A 25,101-nucleotide genomic window follows, 5' to 3' on the forward strand; every position below is an offset into this window, starting at 1 on the left:
ACATAATACAATATCCAAAAACTGTGGGACAATACTAAATAATTTAACGTGTATATATTGATATTCCAGAGGGTGAAGTAAAAGTAGTACAGAAGATAAATTTAAAAAAATATAATAACCAGTAATTTCCCCAAATGAATGAAGCCTCCAAATGAAAAATCTAAGAAGCTGGTAGAAAACCAAGCTGTTGAAATTAGAAATAAAGAAAAAGCAATTACAATTTAAGATCATAATATTTAACTGGAGAAACTAAAAAGAAAGATGAAATCTTAAAGTCAGCCAGAGTGGAGGGATTTACACAATTTAGAGTAGAAAACAAATAAAAATTATAGTGGATTGTCAACAGACATCACACAGGCAAGAAAACTGTGGGATAATAATTTAAAGTATTGAAAGAAAAAAATTAAAAAGAAGCCTACCCTGGACCCTAGATCCAGGGAAAATATCTTTTAAAACTTAAGAACAAAGACATTCTCAGTAATCAAAGTTTATGGAAATATTTCTAGCAGATTTTCTTTATGAGAAATGTTGAAGGTAGTTGTTAAACAAGAACAATATCATACAATTTAGAAACTTGTCTGAAGAGTATCAGAAAAGGAAAAAAAAAATACTGTTTCCTTACTTATAAAGATAACTGACTATTCCAAACAAGATTCCTAACGCTGTTTCATGTCTTTGTGAAAGTGAAATATATGGACAAGTATAGAAAAGAGATATTGGGCATATATGGATATATAGATCTTGTACTGTGCACAAAGCAAAATGATACTATTTTAACTTCTAGTCCAATTATTTAAGAAGGAATATTTCAAAACTCAGTGGAGCCTCTAAATATTTTTATTCATATATATTAATTGTGCCTATTAATGGATTCATTATAATATTTCCAAACATGTATACAGCATGCATTAATCATTGTCCCACCATCCTAAATATGGTATATATGGTGACTGAGATAAAATGAAATCATTAAAAAGAATCAATTAGAGATGGCAAAAAGAAAAAAAAAAGATGCAAAGTACACACAGAACATATAGGAAATAGCTTAAAAGATTAAGTATGTACTCATCCAACCATATAAAAACACTTTAAATGTAAATGGTTTCCCACATCAGTTATTCTAAAAGAACCCAACTATATGTTACTTGTAAAAGACTCTTTTCAATATGATGATATAAATAAGTGAAGGGATGGAGAAATATATATCATGCAAACACTAGCTACAAGAACCACTATTGTTATTTTAAGCCAAGTAAATTTCAGAACAAGGATTGTTATTCAAGACATTATTAAAGGTAAAGGAGAATACTATAAAGCATCCACGAGTCACTTATCCATGGATTCATAAAAATCAAATATATATGTAGATAAAAAAAAAACTGCCACACATGCATGAGGCAAAAAACATTATTTGTTTCTTATGTTATTTATTTGTAAATTGACAAAATTGTGCACATATCTAAATTTTATTTTTTATAAGCATTTATATATGGGTATATATACACACATATGGAGAGAGAGAGAGAAGACAGAAGAGTTCTGCTTTTGTTTTGTTTTGTTTTACAGACAGGGACTCGATAAGTTGCCCACTCTGGCCTCAAACTCGTTACCTCTTGTTTCAACCTTTGAAGTATCTGGGATTACAGGCAGGAAAAAACTATGCCCAGTTCAACATTATGTTTTGACATAGGTGTGTATTGTGATAGTGTAGAATGAACAAATCAATCTAATTAACGCACTCATTAACTCACATACCTATTTTCTTTTTGTGGTACAATCATCAAATTTATTCTCTCAATGATGTTCAAGTATGCAACACATTGTTATTAACTATGCTCAGCTATTATTCTACAGATTTCCCAAACTTACTCTTTTGTTTGTATCTGAAATCTTTTATTATTTATTTATTTATTCATTTTTTTAATAACACCATTCCATTCCTCTGCTGATCAGGCCCTTGGTAGTCATCCTCCCACTCTCTACTACTTTGAATTTGACTTTCTTAGATTACACATATAACTAACTTCACACAATATTTGCTTTTCTGTGCCTGTCTTATTTCAGTTACTACATATTGTGTTTCAGCCATGATGTTGCAAATGTTTTAAGCTGCATAGTATTCCATTATGCACATATAACACATTTTATTCAACTATCCATCTGTGGATGTCCACTCAAAAACTGATACTGGAAATGACAAAGACACATCCAAAATTATAGTTGGAGATCTCAACCTCACTCTCTCATTAACTAAGAGAACAATTGGGCATGAAATTGGCAAGGATATACACAATCTTAAAAACACTGATCAGTTTCATAGAGTACTTTATTTAAAATGAATAGAACACACAAAGTTTTCAACTGTGCATAAACTCTCACCAAAACAAAATATTCTGGACCAATAAAATACAACACAAAGCAAGTAAGATATTAGGAATCATATGAAGTATGCTGACAGCATACTTCTTGGTCTCTATAATACCATTCTTTTTTTTTCTCTTTTTTAAAAAAATGTGTTCTTTCTAGATATATGTGACAGTAGAATGCATTTTGACATATTATGCATACATATCTATATTCTATTCTCTTCAGGGAATCAGAGAATCCTGGAGAAATTGACTAATTCTAGGGCTGAGGCAGAGAAAACACCAAATGATTCTGCAGCACTTAATAGTTCCAGAAGTTAAGGAAGTGCAAATCAAAATTAAAGGATGTATATATATATAAAAAAAAAAAACACATAGGAGTCAATCTGAGTTTCCCATAGATGAAGGAACAATACTTTCAACAACAAAACAAATAAGAGAGTAGAAAATTATCACATCCCAAAATTATATGTACACATGAACATATCTGATATAAATGGATGATTGCATAATAATTAAATAATGATTAGCATGGAACAGTCTTCCTCCCTGAAGAATTCCAATAAATAAATGTAGAAGGAATGAGAGAAATAGGAATCATCATTAAAACACCACAGTAATAATTACTTCAGGCAAGATCCACTGATGAAAGCTAAAATTAGTGGGTGAAACTTGAAAGAGAGGCAGGAAATTTGCATATCCTTAAAGTAATTTCCCATAATATATATTAATAACTGAGGTGGGTTTTAGATATATTCACAACTTCTTTGATACTTCTCCCTCCAGGAGGTGGGGCTTAACTTCTCTTCTTTTTACTGAGGGCTTGACAGAGTTACTATCTCGCTGGCAAAGAATAAAGAAAGAAAATAAATTAATAATTGATCAATGTAGCAGATATCACAACAATCAAGAAATCAAGATCAAAATCACCGGTTATTAGCCATTTGAGATCAAATATCCCTGAGATGATAAAATACTTCCTAAAAATCTGTATCCTTAGCTGACAAGGAAAAAATACACAAAGAGAAACTGAGGTTCATTCTTGATCAGCTCTTTTTTTTTTTTTTAAGAGTGAGAGAGAGAGAGAGAGAGAAATTTTTTAGTGTTTATTTTTTAGTTTTCAGCGGACACAACATCCCTGTTTGTATGTGGTGCTGAGGATCGAACCCGCAAAACGCATGCCAGGCGAGCGCGCTACCGCTTGAGCCACATCCCCAGCCCTTGATCAGTTCTTTTCAAAAGGTTCAAGTTCATGAGAAATAAGGGAATTCTGAGAATCTGTCATGGATTCAAAGTACCTAAAGAGACATGGCAGTCCAATTTCACATAGCATTCTGTACTAAATTCTGAAACAGAAAAGGGATGTTGGTAGAAAGAGTGGTGAATTACTTCACCAGTTAGACATTAGTCTGCATGGTTCAATTATTTATCTTATTCCTTGCTATGGTTCCAGCAGAAATTACTACTTATTTTCTAGGATATCTTCTTGTCTTGTTTTTTAAAAATAAAATTAATTGACCACTGCCTACATTGTCAACCAAATGAAGATTGCCTTTCTCAATCTCCTTGTTATTCTATGTGTCTACTCGGTGGTTCAATGATATATAAAAACGGCTGTATGTGACTTTAGGAGCTTCCTCAAAATAGAATAGGATTCTGTTCCCTTTCACCACCTGCTACCTGGTGGGACCTATCTTGGGCTATTAATTTGGAGGTCATATCAAATAGATGGTTTAAGAGAGAGATCTGGTGGTTTCTGAGTTCTTCCATAGTAGAACACTGTCATATGGTCCCCAGATTATTTTCCTTGTTCCCCCCCACCCAGGGGAGTGGGGAGGGATCTTCTTTAAATCATTATCAGTAAAGCTCTTTTTTGTTTTCCTTGAATTTAAAATTAAATCTAACTGATGCATGTTGCTTTATAATTGTTTCATGTTTTATTTTTATTTATGTTTTCTTCAATAGTACTGCAAGTTCCTCATGTGGCCATTGCCCTCAGAGGGAGATTAAACTCAAATACTCAGTTCCATTGTAATAATCAGTAAAAACTCATTTAATTGATGAATTGATCATAATTCTGCTTCCCCGATACCCAGATACAGTACTTGCAACTGTGGCAAAGTTATGAAATAACTTCTACAGGCAAGATTGTAAATCATTTAAGGTTCACATCTATCTGTGAAGTTTCCCAGTACAGTTCTCTAGGCAATGTTAGACTATCTTGCATGCAAGTAGTCTTCCCCTGTTCCTCAAGGTGTTTTAAATCCACATAGCAAATATTTAACTCCATACCAAGTTCTCTGTTAAGAACTCCAATGACTATTTGTGTTGCTGTTCATATATTGATATGGCAGCATTTATTGATTTGTATGCTCTGCTTATCACTATGACATTAAGCCTTATTAACACTAATGCAGCTTACCATAAGTCTAATTAAGATTCACCAGGATAAAAATGAGATTGGGATAATTCTTATTTTTGCTTAAACCAGCTTGTCCATTTCCATTTCTCCGATTTTTCCCTATTAATTTGTTGAAACTATTGCTTTTCATTAAGTCTGTAAAGTAATGTGTTCTTTTGATAGACTGATTCCAGAGAAAATCAAATGGTATTTTAAAAAATTCATTTATATAAAAATAGAAAAATCTTGGGTCAGAAAGACATTTACTTTAATAGTGTGTCACTTAATTATATGAAATAATTCCGGAAATACAAAGTACTGCATGCCCACTTGTTCATTCAAATAGTTTACCAGATTTAGTTTCCTTTTAACCTGTAGTGATGAAATCTCGTTTTTCCAAAAATTACAACATAGTCATTTATTACCATTATCAAGTATTTCCTACCAGCCATAATTATATACATGATTGACAGCCCAGTAGGATTTTTTTGACCGGTATCACCACAAACACACACCTAATGCATTTCAGTATGACTGTATAATGGACATATATTTGATAGGAATTTTTCAGCATTTTTGCAATTTTATAGGACCATGTTGTATATGTGGTATACTGTGCCTGGAATGTCATTCTGTGGTGCATGACTGTGATTACGATCTTTGGCTAATCAAAATAGGTAATAAAACATTTTTCACAAATTATATTATAATTATATATGAACATATTTATAGAGTAAATAGAATTGTATTTGCCAGAAGAGACAGTATAAATATTTTCTCTTTTTTTAAAAAAATTATTAGATAATGTTAAATTATAGTACATAAAACTGTCAAGTTTATACTCTGCCAGCAATTTGTAGAAATTCCCATTGCCTGATAACCTCACCCACATTATGAGTGATAAATCATTTGTTCTTTTCCCAATAGGTTAGTTCATAAGTAATATCTCATTGTTTTATTTAACTGTTTCCTTGATTCCTTTTTTATATTGGCTTATTGGGCTTCTCCTTATTGATTTGTAAGTAATCAACTTACATATTAAAAGTTGTATTAAGGAGATTAATTACTTTTCTACAATATGAGTTGTGAATATTTTAGAATCTGTTATCTGATTTTTTATGATTTATTTAAAAATTTAGATTTTTATGTAATCCAATTCTCTGTGTTGCCTCTGGATAGGCTTCTTCAAAAGTCCCATAAACATTTGAAAACTATTATACTTTCTAGGAATATTATAGTTTTTTTCTTGAATTTTGTTTTAATCATTTGGCTTTTGGGGGGGTGTTACATTATAACAGAAATCCAGCTTTTTATTTTTTAGTCAATTATAATGTATTTAAAATCCTATTATTCTATTATTTCAAATTAAAAGCCAACAAGTAAGAACACTTAATGTGGACCACACTCATTCTCAACACTTTGAATGTAATAACCCATTTATTCTTGAAATCATCCTATGTGAAATCTCCATATGTGAAGCTGGCTTATACTGGCATTGTTTTATTTCTAAGTTTATGAAACCAGTATTTAAACATAGACATTACTCTAAATTAAGTCATCAGCATGTAAATTATAATGAGAACAAATAACAAAAATCACCTTTTTAGTTATTTTACTATTATTTTTGCTTTTGAGGTGACTAAATCTAAAGATCTATGAGAGAAATTCTGTATAGTGATGAGCTGTTTGAAATTATGATTGTTATAGCATCAAGTTTATATCTGGAGTTCTCTATGACAAGAACATTTCCATCATAGAAAATGACAAATGTCAAAAATCAAGGCTTTTCTTCTTGTGTAAACTTATTGCTAGAACTTTATGAGCATACAATCAAAATTACAAATATGTGCATGTTTATAACCCTCTCTATATATGTGCTATGTATATGGTTGTTTATATACACTTGCATGTGTTCAAGAATGTACATGTGTTTATGACTGTTTTTTACATTCCGAGACATTATCTTTGTCTAATCATCTGCTAATAATGTATCATTTTAATTATTGTGACTTTATATTTTAATATTGCATGAGAGAATCACAAATATTTTTTCTTTATTTTCAGAGTTTTCTTTCCATTCATGGTTTTACATTTTTCTGAAATATTTTATTTAATGTAGTCTTCATTATAATTACAGTGCTATGTTTTGATTTGAATTATGTTAAATTTTTAGGCTGCATAGAGAGATTGGCATATGTACTATGTTAAGGACCGATAATACAATATGTTTTAATTCACTGATATTTCCTTTTGCTTCACTTAGAAGGTTTTTGAGTCTTCTTTGCTTTTCCTCTGCACTCTCTTTAAATCATGGTGATGCTATTTGTTCCTTAAAGATTTGGTTAAATTCTTCTTTTGAACCTTAGGCCTATTTTTCTTATTTGTTTGTTTTGTTTCAAGTGTAGGAGTTGGTAATGGGGGTAGTAAATCACTTGGTTATTTTCTCTTTTACTTCAATGGAATTGGTCTGTTTAGATTTTGTTTTCTGGCTCAGCTTTAATACTTTTATATTTGTCATGAAAATAATCTATTTCATGCACATTCTCAAAACAGATCTGAGCAAAGCAACTCACTGCACAGCAGTAGTCTGTATCCTGCCAGTCTCCCTCAGGAATTCTTCAGTCAGTGTCTGCATCTCTTTGCATGAGGCCTTTGTCTAAGCTGTGCAAGACACCTGGAAATGCTTGGGAATTAATTTATAGCTGCTGGGGTCAGCATTCAAACAATGATTGATGAAGGTGTACATATATCCGGTTCCTTCACCCAACCAATGAGGTAAAGCTGAGTTTGTGCTTTGAACTCCGTATAATTAAACGTCAGTTACCTATCCAGGGTGGTAACTCTAGAGATGACAATCTTTTACAGATTGATTTGTCTTTTATTTTTTTCCCATTGACACCAAACATCCTGAGCCTTCCAAATAAACTACTGTAATGGCACCAGCATTTTTGTCTGAAGATTGACTTCTGAATAGAGCCAAACTAACATATAAATTAAATTTCCTTTTAATCTGTATTTCTGATTATTTCCTTAATTTATGTTTATTTTGTAAGTATACCTGTTTCTATCTCTTTTATCTTATTTCACAATAGAATTTATTTTGATGGCTCCCGACCAAGGAAACGCTTCCACAAAGCATTGAAAATATGTAAGACTTCTAGATTGTCACAATCACCAAAAGGAATAATAGTTTCTTCCCAAAGCCAGGCATGCTAAATGTCTTCCATTTTGCATCATATAGCCCATAAAACAAACGATTCTTCATAAAATGCCAGTAGCAACACTGTCAAGAAGTCTGTTATTAGGCCTTTGAAATAGTCATAGTGTTTATGATGGTTAATCTGGATTGTCGACTTGATTGGATTAAGAAATGCCTAAAATTAAGAGGCTTCTGGATGTGTGGATGAGGGTGTTTCCAGGAATGATTGGCATGTGGGACAGCAAACTGAAGGGAATACCCACCCTAAATGTGGGCGGTACAGTCCAATAGGTTGGGGCCTGTATGGAACAAAAAGGTGGAAGAGAGCCATGCAGAGGCAAACTCAATTCTTCTTGAATGGGTGTTTCCATTACTGCTGTGAGCACCGGAGGACATCAGATTCCAGCTCCTTCATTTTTCCAAAATGGACTCTAACCAGAGACTGTCAGGGTTTCCAGAGCTTCAGTCCAGGACAGGGAATGTCTCATCAGTTCTTCCTAAATTCCAGCATCTTGGATTGAGCAATGACTGGTTCTTCCAGCTCTCCAGCCTGCAGACAGCTACTGTGAGGCTAACAAACCAGCTTCTGATCCTGTAAGTCAGTCTAATAAATCCATTTTTTAAAATTATATATATTTATGTCCTGTTCTGTTTCTTTAGAGAACTCTAATACACTGCTATTGCTTTTCTATTTTCTAATTCATACATGCATGGTTTAATATATGTTCATTTCTTCCTTCTGTTCACATTAGTTGTATTTTGTTTCTTTATTTGTAGCACAATCAGATTCATTAAGAATTTATTTACATTTTAAATGCTTAAATCGATTTTTATTCATATATTCATGGCTATAAATTTTTTATGTGTAACTTATAATTTTTGCTATGAATTTAATGTACAGTTTTTAATACTTATTTTTAGCTATTAAGGAATTAATTTATATTTCTTGACTAGCCTTACATTTTTTAAGATTTTTGTTTCAAAAATTTTGATTTTTTTATACAGTCTTTTTCTTCGTTATTTTGGTTGTACTTATTGTTGTTTGCTATTAATTTCAAACCTTATTAAGTCATGATAATATAATAAAACCCTGTATTATTTCCACTTTTGAGAAGTTCCAGGGTTTTCTTCGTGGCTTCATACGAGTCACTTTCTCTATTGCTGTTATTACTTGAAAATAATCTGCATTTTTTAATTTAAAGAAATATTGTTCAAGATATATTAATTACACCTACCATATTAATATTATTTAGTCCTGTTTTATTTATGGTGTTTGGGATTGAATTCAACGGCCTCACATGTGCTATGCAAGCACTCTACCTCTGGGTTCAGCCCTTGCTAAAATATGTCATTTCAGTTTTATGTATTATTAAAAATATCTATCTGTTACGAACTGGGAGAGATTAAAGTCTTCTCCCAATGTATTTTTTTCTCTATATTGCTTATTGAAGTTTGAATTTACAGTATTTGTTAAATTGATAAGCATTATTCTCAGTCTTTTATGGACACTGTACTTTCATATTGTAAAGCATATTGTTTATCTCTTTTAACATTTTTACCTAAATTTTATATTTTCAGATAGAATGGCTTATTTATTCCTTTTTAAAATTCTTTTTGTGAGCAAAATATTTGACCATTCTTTTTCTTTTAACTTTTCTGAAGTCTTGAGTTTTTACTATCTCATGAAAACTCAACTTATAGGAATTATATTCTATGGTCAATTCTAAAATTATTTTTATTTTAATAGTTCATCTTAGAAAATTAATATTCATTGATAGCATATGTGTTAAATTATAATTCTTTATATTTATGTCATCCATTTTGTTTTTATTCATTGTTCAGTGTACAGATGTGCTTGTAATCTTTGTATTATGTGGTCCCTTTATGTTATTAAGAGAGTGCTTATTGTAATCAATTTAAAGTTTTGAATTTCAATTGTAATGTTTATCCTGAATGTAATTAAAATAAATATTTATTTTAATGAAATAAAAATAGTTAATAGTTATCTTGTGCAACATGATGTTTTGAAATATGTACACCTTGTAGACTGGCTAAATTAACCTATTTAACATATGCATTACGTCACATGTTTTTCATTTTTGTGGTGAGTACACTTAAAATCTACTTTCTTAGAGACTTTCAAGCATATAGAACATTACGATAAACTATAGTCATTGTGTTGTCTAACAAATTTCTTGAACTTTATTTGTCTAAAGGAAATTTGTTGGTTTTTGAACAATCTTGCCCACACATATGCACCCAGCTCCTGGCAATCACCATTCTATTCTGTGTTCTTGATGGACTCTATATAGTGATTTTATATCGTGGCTAATGTGAATCATGCTACAGTGAATGTGGGAGTGCAGAGGTGCTTTCAATATACTGATTTCATTTGTTTTGGATACATACCTGGTAGTATGATTACTAGAGCATCTGGTAGCTCTATTTTTAATATTTCAAAGAATCACCATACTGCATTCCTTGTCTATACTATGCACATTCTCACCAACAATCTTCAAAGATTCCCTTTTCACTACATCTTTGTATGCACTTACTATTTTTTATACTAGCTATTTTAATAGGTGTTAGGTTGAATTTGCATTGTAGTTTGAATTTGCATTTCCCTGATATTAATGATATTGATCATTGTTTGATGCATCTGTTAACCTTTGTATCATCTTTCAAGAAACATCTACTAAGGTCTTTGACCATATTTCAAATCAGGTAATTTATTTTCATAAAATTTAGTTGTTTGACTTCTTCATATGATTTGAATATTAACCCCTTATCAGATATTTGTATTGTGTGAAAATATTTTCTTTCATTCTTTCATATTTCTCCTAATGAGAAAAAATAAGCTCCAATATTAATTTACTTTGTCCGTTGTTTCCTTGGGTACATAGAGGCTTATTAGTTTGACATGCTCTCACTTGTCTATCTTCACATTTTTTTTTTTTTTTGGCCTTTGCTTTGGAGTCCGAGAATATTCTATGTTTTTTAGAAGAATTTATATTCTGTTACCATTGGATTCATTGTTAATATTTTTTACTGAATTCTGTATGAACAGAGCATTGAAGAAAATGGGGTATGGAAACACCCTACTTTTATTGTATTGCTATCTATCTCATTTATCTTTATACTAATGACATGTTTGTCTATTGTTACAGATTTTGGTAAAGTGTGTGTTGTATAAGTATAGCCTCCCGTGTGCTATGTTGGTTTTCATTTTCATCTAATATTTTTTCTAGCGCTTTATTTTGGTTCCTGAAAAGTAAAATGAGTGTCTTGTAGGCAACATACAGTTTTGGGTATTATTTTATTATCCATTCAATCCCTCTATGTATTTTAGAGAATTTAATTTATTTATATTCAAGGTAGAAATAAATAGGAAAATAATCATTTCCATCATTTTTCTATGTTTTTTTCTGATTTTTTTTTTTTTTTGTAGATCCTTTGTGCCTTTCTTCCTTTTCTGCTGCCTTCTATGGAGATGAGGGGACACTGTCTAGTGGTATACATTGGTCCCTTATTTTTATTCTTTCTACCATAGGCTTTTGCTTTCTGGTTCCCATGAGGTCTACATAAATTCTGATTGTTATAATAATGTACTTTTAAGTTGATTACAACTTAATTTTGACTGCATAAAAAAATCTCATTTTATTTTATTCTCCTTCATATTCATGTTTTTGATGTCACAATTTACACCTATTTTATAGTGTATCCCTTAACAATCATCTTAGCTATTATTTTTAAACTAGGTTTGTCTTTTAACTTTCATAACAATAATGTACTTTATATACCACCAATATGATATTTAAGTATTCTGAATTTGATTGGATTTACTTTTATCAGTGAGTTTTATACTTCCGTGTTTTTAATGTTACTGAATTGTCTTTTTCTTTCAGCTTGATGAATTTGTTTTAGAATTTCTCATAAAACAGATTTAGTAGTACTTAGCTTTTGTTTTTCTGGGATAGTCTTTCTCTTGAATTTATAAAGGGTAGCTTAGCTTCAAATATTATTTTTGGTTGATTTTTTTTCTTTCAAAAACATTTTATTATTATTATTATTATTATTATTATTATTATTATTATTAAACCAGAAATTAAATCCAGGGACACTTAACTACTGAACCGCCCTTTTTCACTTTTTATTTTGAGACAGTGTCTCACTAAGTTGCTTAGGTTCTCATTAAGTTGCCAAGGCTGGCTTTGAACTTGCAATCCTCCTGCCTCAGCTTCCTGAGCCTCTGACATTAAAGGCATGTAAAATCATGCCCAGCATGTCATTATTTTTTAACAGTTCAATTTTAATGTAACTAATTTGGTGTAGAACTATTTGGTTTGAATCTATTTGGAGACCTCTGACCTTCCCATACTTAGATAGTGGTGTCTTCCCACAAATTTGGAACATTCCTGGTATACTTTCTTTAAATAAGAATTCTTCTCTTATCTCCCTTTACTTCCTTAAAACTCCTATTCCTAAAATATTTGCTCTTTACTGCTATCACATGAATGCTGTAAGCTTGTTTTATTCCTTTTCATTGTTTTTAAATGTTTTTATTTTCTCTGTATGTTTCCAATTAATCTGTCTTCAAATTCCAACATTATTTATTCTGCCTCCTCAGTTCTATGTCAACAATTTCTATTGACAGTCTCCATTGCATTTTTCATTTCATGCATTGTATTTTCCACTCCAGAATTTGTTTTTTATTTCATAATTTTAATCTCTGTTCTAAATTTCTAATTTTAGTTTTTTATTATTAACTTGATATTGTTGAATTGGTTTTCTGTATTTTTTTGAAGTTCCCCAATTCCTAATATTTTGAATTCTTTGTCAGACAGTTTATATAACTCCATTTCTTTAGGGTTGGTTACTGGTGCTTTATTGTGTTTGCTTGAAAATGTTATCTTTCCAGTTATACTTGATCTTTGTGGTTGTGCATTGGTGTATGGATATTTAAAGAAGTAGAGATTTATTCCAGATTGGCAGATTGGCTTTGTCTGAGAAAGCCCTTCACTACTTACCTCATTCAGAGATTATGCGTAGACATAGGTCATAGGAAGATTTACTATTAGATTTGTTTGACAGGCTTCCTGAATCCCTGGGTCAGCAAGTAGCTGGGCCTGGGACTTAAGTTCATGAGATTGGGACAAAACCTGTATTCATTGGGGTTGACTTGTTGAATTGTTACAGTATAATAAGCCTCAGTCTTCAATTTGCAAAAGTGAGTGTGGAACCTGTTTTTGTGGGATCCAGATGGAAGCCTCATTTCATGGAGCATATCAAGAGCTAGATAATCCTTTAGCCTGAGTCTACAGTGAATACCCAGGTATTAGAATGGTTCTGATGTGTGTATCTATGGAGATAGACCTGAAACCTGACTCCACAGAGGCTGGTATAACTATGAGGAGAGCCTGTAGCCTGAGTTCACAGAGATAAGCTTGAGTCCTTAGTCTATCAGGGCTAGCTTGAAATCTGTGTCTACAAGACCTGCCTGACAGTGAGAAATACTGTGCTAGGCCAGGATCCTGAATTTGTTGAAGTAGTACTGGATGGTATGTCCATGGGGATCAGTTTGGATCAGAGTCTACATCTGGTCTGGAACTGACAAGACATGAAGCCTGGGTCTATGGGGGGGTGCAGTCTGGAACCTAATATTATAATACTAGTTTGGTGCCTGGAGTTAACATGCCTATTCTAGTGCCTGAAACATGGAAGTGGCCTAGATTTGGGGTCTGTGGGGAATTTTCCAAAGGCTTGGCATGCAGATACTGACCTGGAAGTGAGGTTCTCAAAAGTTGTTCTCATTCCTGGGTCTGGAACCTGGGTCAACAGGGCCAAGCCAAAGCTTAGGTCTGTCAGGGATGGCCCAGTGCTGGTAAATATTGAGATGAGTCTAGCCTGATTAAGCCTGGATCTTGGATATGGTGGAGCATTGGGACATATATGGACGGCCTGGAGGGTGGACTGTGGGAGTCTAGAAAGCTCTGGGTTTTTCTGAAGTGGGTCTGATGTTGGTGTCCCAGAGAAATCTAGCATACCCTTCTCTCCTCTTTTCCATAGCTGACATTCTTTCTTTAGGTTATGCTGCCTGAATTTGGGATTGGGCCTGGTATAGGACATGTAAAACTAGCCTTCATACCCTCTTCAACATGACTTTTCTGATTTTTCTTCTAATTCAGGTTCTATAACTTTTCAGCTGATTTCCTTAGCATATGTGAATTATTTTCATGTGTGAATAGTTATTCAAATTGAAAAACCAAAGACTGAATGTTTTCTCTGATATGCTGATGCTAATTCACAGTAAGGGCTGGGGTGTCTAGGGAAAAATAGAGGTAATTTACATTAGGCAGAGGGGAATGAAGGGAGAGGAGAGAGTATGGGGGTAGGAGGGATAGTAGAATGAACCTGACATTCTTACCCTATGTACATATATGATTACATGACCAATGTGATTCTATATTATGAACAACCAGAAGAATTGAGAAGTTATACTCCATTTATTTACTGATGTGTCAAAATGCATTCAAATGTCATGTATAACTACTTAGAACAAATAAAAAAAGAAATGGTTAAAACATAATAAAAAAATCTACATTATCAGGATTAAAACTATCTATCTTATCTATCTATCTATATTATAACCATCATGCTCAAATTTGTTTCAGTCATAATTTTACATTAAGTAATATTCAATAGTTAAAGTCATTCTTTTTTAAACTCCGATTTGTTATACATGATGGCAGAATGCAATTCATTTTATATTACACATATAGAGCACAATTTTTCAGGACACTGATTGTACACAGAATATTTTCCCACCATTTGTATCTTGTACATGTACTTAGGGTAATGATGTCTAACTCATTCCACCATGGTTTCTACCCCCTTGCCCCCTCCTTTCCCCTCCCTCCCCTTTTCACAATCTAAAGTTTCTCCATTCCTCCCATGATCCCCCTAGTTGCCATTATGAGTCTGCGTTCTCATATCAAAGAAAACATTTGGCCTTTGTTTTTTGGGGATTGGTTTGCTTCACTTAGCATTCATTATATTCTCCAACTTCAGCCATTTACCTGCAAATGCCATGATTTTTTTCTCTTTTAATGCTGAGTAATATTCCATTGTGTATATATACCAAAGTTTCCCTATCCATTCATCTACTGACCTGGCATCTAGGTTGGTTCCATAATTTAGCTATTGTGAATTGTGCTGCTATAAACATGGATATGGCTGTGCCCCTGTAGTATGCTGTTTTTAAGTCCTTTGGGTATAGACCAAGAAGTGGGTTAGCTGAGTCAATGGTGGTTCCATTCCCAGCTTTCCAAGGAATCTCCATACTGCTTTTCAGATTGGCTGCACCAATTTTTCAGCCCACCAGCAATGTATGAGTGTGCCTTTTCCCCCACATACTTGCTAACACTTATTGTTATTTGTATTCTTAATAGCTGCCATTCTGACTGGAGTGAGATGAAATCTTAGAATAGTTTTGATTTGCATTTCTCTAATTGCTAGAGATGTTGAACATGTTTTCATATGTTTGTTGATTGTATATCCTCTTCTTAGAAGTGTTTGTTGGGTTCCTTGGCCTACTTATTGATTGGGCTATTTGTCTTTTTGGTGTTAAGGTTTTTTGAGTGCTTTATATATCCTAGAGATTTTAGTATCAGATACTATTACTTGTTCAGTAAAGTTTATTCTCCAGAAGTTTCTTCAGAAAGGAATTTTGGCAATAATATTTTCTGAATTTTTGAATTTTTAAATATGCTTATTTTTTACATTTATACTTGAACTATTTTTTATTTATATATAAAACTTCAGGTTATAATTATTTCTCTGTTGAAAGACATTAATTCATTGTCTTCTATAAATGACAATAACTGGATAACAGCTTTCATTCTGTCTTCTTTCTGTCGGGACAATCAAATAAGTTTGTTTGTTTAACCTGACACATTCATTGATTTTATGAGCATGTGACTTGCTATCTAAATGCTCTGTGTCAATTAATCCTGGGGTAAGTTATATCTTTTCAATATGTTATTCAAATATATATGTGTCAGGGGCATATTCTGTTTTCTCTTTTGTTGGTTTTGATTTTAATTTTTGAGAAAAGGCTACTGCACTTTATTTTTACATATTTAATTGTAGTTCTTTTTTTGAACAATGCCAAAGTGACATTTTACTTATATTCATTAATTCTTAGGGTTCTCTCCCTTGTAAGATTTCTTTCCTTTCCTTTCTTATTTCTGAATCATTTAAAATTATGTTATGAGATTATTCACCTCTAAGTATTTCATCATTTAATTTTTAAATGCACCTGTAACTTCCTACATACCTACTACTTACATACCTACATACCTACTACCTACTACACCGACACTGTATGCAAGAGAGTTAATATTAAGTCACAATTTTCTGACATATTTTGAACAATCATATTTCTTCAATTATTCAATTTCCCCCATTTTTATCTGTTTAGTTCTTTAGGTCTGGAATTGTAAAGGGTTATGTATTTGCTCTTTTTTTTTTCTCGCTTTTTTTTTTTTTTTGGAGGAGAGATAATTTTAATATTTATTTTTCAGTTCTCAGCGGACACAACATCTTTGTTTGTATGTGGTGCTGAGGATCGAACCCCGGGCCGCACGCATGCCAGGCGAGCGTGCTACCGCTTGAGCCACATCCCCAGCCCCTGTATTTGCTCTTGATTGTCAAGTCTTATACTGCTTCAATCATGACCCTTATTCTAACCATTTTTGCCTTTCATAACACTGCTATTTTTAAAACATATGAGCAATTTCTGATATTATTAGCTTGTCTGCAATGATTATTTTTTCATGCTGTTATTCAGATTAAATTTTTTAAAGTGCAGTCCTCATAGATATTATATACCTCATCTAAGAAATCCATTAGGAAGCCCAGGAAATTAATAAGCCCATTCTGTCCATTTTTTTTTCTATTGATGATACTTAAGTTGATGTCTTTTTAAGGTCAGATCTACTAGATATACCCATGGCAATAATACCATTGTTATCTATAATTCAAAAGGAATAAGTAATAAATTCCTCTTCCCAAACAACCAATGGTTTTTAGTACCTATGAACATATATTAATGATACTGAATCAATTATTTTATGGATAATGTAGATTTCATGTTGCAATCATTTGTTTTCTATTTCTCATTCACATTTCTTTAATTAACTGGAAATCTTGAAAGTCTATGCTCTCTTTCCTTGTTTGTAATCATTTTTTTCTTTATCATTTTGATATTATATTGACTCTAACATGGCTTTTAGGATGTATTCAGTATGTTATAAATATCATCATTATTAAGTTTAATGCTCTAGTGGTCACAGATGTAGCAAGTATTTGCTCCTTTTGATGGCTTCCTGTTAGTTTCTGAGAATTTGTTTGTTTTCTGTTTCTTTTCCATCTCTTACATAGAAACAGATATTTCCCTGAGAAGCCCTGGCTATTGAGGAATAATATTTAAAAATCAATATACTGCTGTTAAGTTTATTCATTATAGACTCTTCTAGAGAATAGAGTTAAACATTTTTATTGAAATCATAAACTAATATTGATATCTCTAATTCAAACCTATTGGCACAGGTTTCTTCCTGACCCTGCCATTTTGTATTTTTATCTCTTTTTAATCATAGTGAGAACACTGGTCCCTAATATAATAACTCATTTGGTTCATCTCACAATAGACACCGTTGTTTCAGAATTACTGCAAAATGCCGTCATTAGGAACAAATATTCTTTGTGAAATTTAAGATTTATTTTTTTGATCTTTTGTCTTTCAAGTGTGTCACATAAAAGATTGAATGTCATAAGACTGTTTCCTAAGCTACTTGGATTATTTTTATTTCTGTATGACTATATCATGGAACTTAAACATTATTTTGTTCTATTTCTATTCAGTTTTAAGGTTTTTCATCATTTTACTTTTTATATAATATTTTAAATACCGTTCAATGTAAATAGTTTTCTCTTGCATCATATTTTTCCTTCATTATTTCAATATATATTTGTTTATTAATTTTATAGGTTATTTTTATATCTTGCTCTCCCACATTATTCACTTATAATTTACATTGTTTTCATTTATGTTGTTATATTTTCTAGTTTCAGTACTATATAATCTTTAAATGGAAGTAGTTATGCTTAGTAGTATGTTGGAAAACCTCAATTTACTTGCCCCTGGAAAATTAAAAATTCCCCAAATCCTGATTTTTAAAGTTTGTCAAATTCTATGATGGAAATCTCACCACAGATGATTTCTTGGTATCCATGAACTTGTGTAGACAATTCCTGAACATATAATCACTAACTCTAGCCAGCTGATATGACCAGGGACAAGTAGACTTATGTGTGCCAAATGTTTTTACTTTTTCCTTATCAATTCATTAGCTGATATTATTTTGCTCACATCTTTGACTTAGTAATCTAATAGCATTTTGAATAAAAATAGGTATCATAGTCCCACTTTCTACTTTAGTAAGAGCATTTGTGGTGTGTCCAGGACATAAAAAGTTTGCTCTTTGAAAAGTTTGTGCATTCCACAATTTCCCTTTCCCTATCTATAAATGTCATTTTCCAATACACAAAGCATAGAAGTGCTTATTGCCCTTCCCTCCACATGTGACGGGCTTGGCTCAATAGCAGACATTGAAAATAATGTTAGAATATTTCTTCTTTAATTTATTTCTTCTTTAATTTATTATTTCTTCTTTAATTTATTTAGCTCAGTGGTAGAGAGCATGCCTGTATGTGAGAACCCTGGGTCTAATCTCCAGTACCTCAAAAAATAAAAAAAGAAAAATTTTTAATTTCGCTGATACTTTCCTCTTCTACCCCTGTGCCAAATAGATATAATTAAGAGGCTTTTTTATTTTTGGTATATATTTTTCTTTTTTAAGAATATTTTTAAAAATTATTTGTACATGTGTGTGTGGTACTAAGGATTGAACCCAATGCTTCCTACATGCTAAGTACACGTTCTATCACTAAGCTATACCCCCAGTCCCCTTTTTGATTTTTCTTGAGTACTTAATGGAGTTCATAGAGTAAGAGACTGCAATGCAATGTGAATCTCCCATTTTTTTTTTGTGTACCAATGAGTTCATAGTCTTGGGGCCAAGGATTTTAGGCTCACATTATTTATTCACCAAATTGTTAAATATTCTTACTAGAAATTTTCTTACTAGTACTAGGTTTGTTTTTGTCACTTTTTCACTGCTGTGGCTAAAAGAACTGATAAGAACAAAGGGAGAAAAAGTTTATTTGGGGGCTCGTGCTTTCAGAACTCTCAGTCCATAGACAGCTGGCTCCATTACTTGAGGTTTGAGGTGAAGGTGAACATCATGGTGGAAGAGTGTGATGGAGGAAAGTGGCTCAAGAAATCACACCAGGAAAAATAGCAAGACTTCACTTGCAAGATACAACATATATGCTCCAAAGACACACCTCCAATGACACAGCTCTTCTAGCAACACTCTACCAGCCTCTAGTTACCACTCAGCTAATCCTTATCAGGTGATAAATTTACTGTTTGGGTTAAGGCTCTCATAACCAAATCATTTAACCTCTTAACTGTCTTGCATTGTCCCATACATGAATTTTTGAGGGACACCTAATATCTAAACCATAAAGTTTTACCCCGGCCCCCAAATGGTCATACTCTTCTCACAATGCAAATACGTTTAGTTCGTTTCCAAGAGTCCCCATAGTCTCAACAGTTTGAGGATTGCCCAAAAGTTCAAGTTAAAAGTCTCTTATGAGACTCAAGGCAAACTCTCAGCATGAGTTCCTGTAAAACAAAAAGTAAGTTACATATATCCAATATATTAGGGTACAAAATAAACATTTTTATTTCATAAGGGAGAAATTGGGGGCACAGAAATGTAGGATGGAATGAAAGCAAGAGCAAAATCCACCTGGGCAAACAAGTCCTGTAGCTCCATGCCTAGCATCTGGAGAACATGACATCATGATGTTGTCCTCCACATGGCTTGTGTAGCTTCATCTCTCTGGCTTTGCTGGTTGCAGCCCATGTGGCCTCTACCTTGGATTTACTGTGCTCAATTCCTGAAGATTTCCTTGGAGAATATTTCATAGTCCTGCATTTTTTAATCTCTGCGGTCTCTACTTCAATTTTGGATTCCTCCTCATATCTCCATACATTGTCCTTTCTTGGACTGCCTTCGGGAACTCCAACTCTGCTGAAAATTGCCTGGTCTCCCAGGCCTTCCTTTGAAATCTTGGTGAGAGACTCCATGGCCTCCTAGCTCCAGCATCCAGCAATCCTGCAGAACCAGTACCATGTGATTACTACCAAGATCTGCTGCCATCTTGAGCATCTTCCAGGGTCCACAGCTACAGCAGCCTAAAAGTGCACCCATGGCTGAGCACAGTGGAAAAAACTTTCTAGCCCTCACCTCCCCCACTCCTGTAAGAAAAATGTCACAGTGCTCACTTCTCAAAAGAATTTTTACTTATACTCCCTTGAGCCTGATATGCGTGTGGTCTTGCCAATTCCTCAGATGCTCTCAATCCATCTTTTCTATGGTTTCTGTTCAACATATTTAGCATTTCTTAAGGGTGGCAGTGTCTTTAAGGACTTCAACATCCTTAGCTCTAGTTTTATTCCCATCTTTCAGGTCCAAGCTTTTCAAATCTTTCTGCTCTGCTTTCTGCTTCCTAATATCACAATAAACTTGACTAAAAGCTGCAGCAATATCCATGCCAGTAACTAAATACTATGCTGTCTAGAAATTTCTTCAACTAGATTAAGAAGTCGATCCCCTTTCAATTCAGCCTCACAGAAAGTCTCAGGACATGAGCAAAATTCAGGCATCTTCTCAGCTGGAACATACCATGAATGGCCTGTAGTCTAAATTCTATAAGAGTACTCCTCTTCTGAAAACTCATGAGCCTACTCTTTATTCTCTACAGTCAAATGGGCATTCTGGTCTTCTGAACTCCCACCAGAATTGTCCATTAAGCCTCATATACAAAAAAAAAAAAAACAACAAGAACAACAACAAAAAAAACCTTTTCCAGCATGCACTGATAAACCTTCTAATATTTTTCCCATAAATTCCATAAAGTTCCAAAAGTTTCTGAACCACATGATCAGGTTAGTCACAGCAACAACCCCACTTCTTGGTACCAATTTCTGTTTGAGTCAGCTTTTCCATTGCAGCAACCAATAGATCTGACAAGAACTATTAGAGAAGGAAAATTTTATTTGGGGGCTCAAGGTTTCAGAGGTCTCAGTCCATAGATGTCCAGCTCCATCCCTCAGGGTTCGTGAGTAGGCAGAATATGTTGTTGGTAGGGTGTAATGGAAGGAGGAGGCTCAAGACATCACACCATGAAGCAGAAAGAGACTCCATTTGCCAGATATAAAACATATGTCCCAAAGACACATACCCAATGACCCACATTCTCCAGCCACACCCTACCTGCCTGAGATACCACTCAGTCATTCCCTATCTAGGGGATAAGTTCACTGGTTCTCATAATCCACAATCATTTAACTGCTAAACCTTGCATTTTCTCACATGGGAACTTTTGGGGGGACACCTAAAATCTAAACCATAATAAGATTACACCTACACCAAACGAGGAAGGACTCCAGGCACCACTGAGCTTTCAGAAAACATCTTTCTTTGTATTTTGCGCACAACTTATCATTCTTCCATGGTCTCATAAAGTTATTAATGTGAAGTAAATGGGGTTATTTTTGCTGTAAGGGTGGAAATCATAATTTCCCATCTCTACATTTTAGAAAAAAGAAGGAAATGCCAGTGTATTCTTTTTTAATATTTTATTTAACATAAAAAGTTTAAAAATTCTTAGAAAGCATTACTGAATATAAGGTTATATAAATAAATATATACACATATCTATCTCAATATATAAATATATCTATATGGTTTATCTCCATATTATAGTAGTTTATAGGTTGATCATTCTTTGTCTTGGAACAAGAAGCATTTTGGATTTCAGATTTTTCCAAGTTTTGTCCTATTTGTATATACATAACAAGTTATAATGGGGATGGAGTCTAATTCTAAACAAAAATTTTATTTGTTTCATATAAAAGTAATGAAACAATTCTGAAGGTAATTTTATACAAATGTTTAATAATTTTATGAGTAAAACAAATTTTCATGATAATTAATTCCCAACATGTAACATTATGTTGGTGAAAAAATGTTTCAGATGTGGGAGTATTTCAAATTTCACATTTTCAAATTAAGGATGCTAAACTTCTATTCATATGGATAAAATTCAAAATTAGAAGAAATGGAGAGCAAGATAGAGAATTTTACACAACTCTGTGTGATAAAATGTCATTGTGTATATGTAAATAGTGTGTATATAAATACATATATTGAGTGCATATATAAAATTTACAGATTATATATGTTATATAATATGTATATATAATGATATATACATTTGTATATAAATACATACACAATAATATAAATGAGACCCATAGAATTTTTTAAAATAGCTATATCTGGAAAGGAAGGAGGTAGTCTGAATGAGGGAGACGTAGTTAAAGTATACATTATTATTTTCTGGTACATGGTAACTGGCAATTTTTTAAAAAGAAAAATTGTTTTTATATATTATTTCTATTTCTATTGTTTGTAAGGATAGTCCAGGTGATGATGAAAAGAAGAAAATAAAAAAATAAAAAAAAACTGGTGTAGATAATAAAATTTACATGGGAAATGAATGGAATTTAAATAGACCAAGAAATTTTTGAAAAAAAAAACTGAATTAGGTTACTACTCACCCTACTAATTTGTATTTCATAAAGGTACTATAGTACAAACTGTGTAACATTGTAAAGAGAAAGACACATAGATCAGTAAAATGGAGTAGAGAGGATACAATTAGATCCAAATATGTTCAAAAACCTTTTGGCAAATACAAAGGGGATTAAATGGAAACAAAGAAGATTTTCTGAGATTATTTTATCAGAGCAATCAGACATCCCTTAATGCTTATTTCAAAATTTATGGAAGAATTACAAAAATAAATTCAAAATGCATTATAGATATTAATATAAAACTTTAAACTGTAAAAATCAGGAAAATCTTTGTGACCTTAAATTAGATAGCTAGTCCTTAGATATAACATCATATGAAGAATTCATAAAAATCTACTGAAAAGTTGGACTTCAAAAAATTACCAGTCAAGTTCTTGTTTGCAAAAGTCATGTTTAACAGGATGAAAAGACCACTTATATTCAAGCAGAAAATGTTTATGTATTATAGATCAAAAGACTTATACTCAGAATATATAAAATATTTTTGAACTCACCAATAAAAACCAAATAGGTCACACAATCAATATGATCAAAAGATTTGAAAAGTCATTCACCAAACAGGATGTAAGGAAGATACATGAGGCTAAGAGAAGATGCTCAACATTATTAGTTATATTGAAAAAAAATTAAGAAAAACTACAAAGTGATACTACATTTTAAGGTGGCTTTAAAAAAACTGAAAATACAAAGTGCTGACAAACACAATAAACTGGGATTTTCATAAATTGTTGGTGACAGGGTAAAATGTTTTCATTTTGCAAGAGTTTGGCCATTCTTCATAAAGTTAAACTTACTTCACCATTTGAACCAGAGTTCTATTCCTAGGTATCTGTCCAAGTAAAGTAAAACCTCATGCAAACGATTGTACAAAAAGTTTGTAGTGATTTCACTTGCATTCTTTAAAAATTGGATGTGTTTTTTATACATAATAGTACATTAATAAATTGTAATATTACTCAATAATAAAAAGGAATGAGATCATAGAATTAGCATATAATAGTTCAACACTATTCTTACATACATGACCATTCTTGCATATATGATCAAAATGAAAACATGTCCATGAAAAATTTCTAAATAAATGTCTGTTTATTATAGTTAACAAGTTGAAACAATCCAAATGTGTGTAAATTGATAATAAATGGATAAATAACAAGAAAAAATATATATGTGTACCCAAAAGGGAGATAATTTATTGATAGCATAAGTGAAGTTCTTATACATGGTATAATATTGATGGACCTTGAAAATATTATTCTAAATGAAAGACTCAAGAACAAAAGACTATATATTTTATGATTCCATTTATATAAAATAACCAGGTAAGCAAACCCAGAGTGGCAGAAACATTGGTGGTTTTCTAGAGTCATGAGTTTGGTGGGCTATGGCAGGGTTTCGGAGATAAAGAATGATTGTTAATGGTTACCGGTTTCTTTTGGGAGAGATGATGAAGTGTACTAAAGTTGATTATATTGATTGTTGCCCAACTCTAGGAATATTCCAACAAAAAATAAATTATTTAAAAACACATCAAAACACATTTAATAAGAAAATCCTAGGATATTTTTAACTCAATAAAATTAAAAATGATGAAATGAGAATGGATAAATGCAACAGTATTGATGAATGTCAAAGGCAGTATTGAGTTAACTCGTTTGACTAAAAATTCATCACAAAGTTATAAATACTGTATAATTCCATTTGAATTACAGTTTCTGGAAGAGACAAATTCACGGGGCTGGAGAACAGCTTTATGCTTATCTGGAATTATAAGTTAGAGGAGGACTGTCTACAAAGGGTAGTGAGAAGGAATTTTCTTGAGTGATGGACCTGTTTTTGTTTCCTGATGGTGATGGTAGTCACCCAAATGTGATCATGTGTCCAATCTCATAGAAATATATAAGTAAATAAAATATTCAGTGCCATATGTAAACATTTCTAAGCAAAAAAATTAAATAAATAAAAAATAAAAAGTAGAAAAAATGTGTCTGGCAGAAAACATCAACATGTAAATGAATTTTGCCTCTTTGTAACCTGGGAGAAATTTTCCTTATTTTTTAAACTTACAAAATGTTGATCTGATATGACCAATAAGTTGGTGCTGAGAAGTTGTCAAATGTCACACTTTGTAAGGACATTCTACCAAAAATAGCATGAGGGGACAAGGAACCCCACCCACATCCTTCCTGGGTTCTTTGTGTCTGACTTCTGTTCTGCACCCAGAAGCTCATAAAGGCCCCTCTGTTCTTGTTATTGTTAAAATCAACCTCATTGACTACTT

This window comes from Marmota flaviventris, chromosome 16 (genome assembly GCF_047511675.1).
Source record: "Marmota flaviventris isolate mMarFla1 chromosome 16, mMarFla1.hap1, whole genome shotgun sequence".
Taxonomy (NCBI): domain Eukaryota; kingdom Metazoa; phylum Chordata; class Mammalia; order Rodentia; family Sciuridae; genus Marmota; species Marmota flaviventris.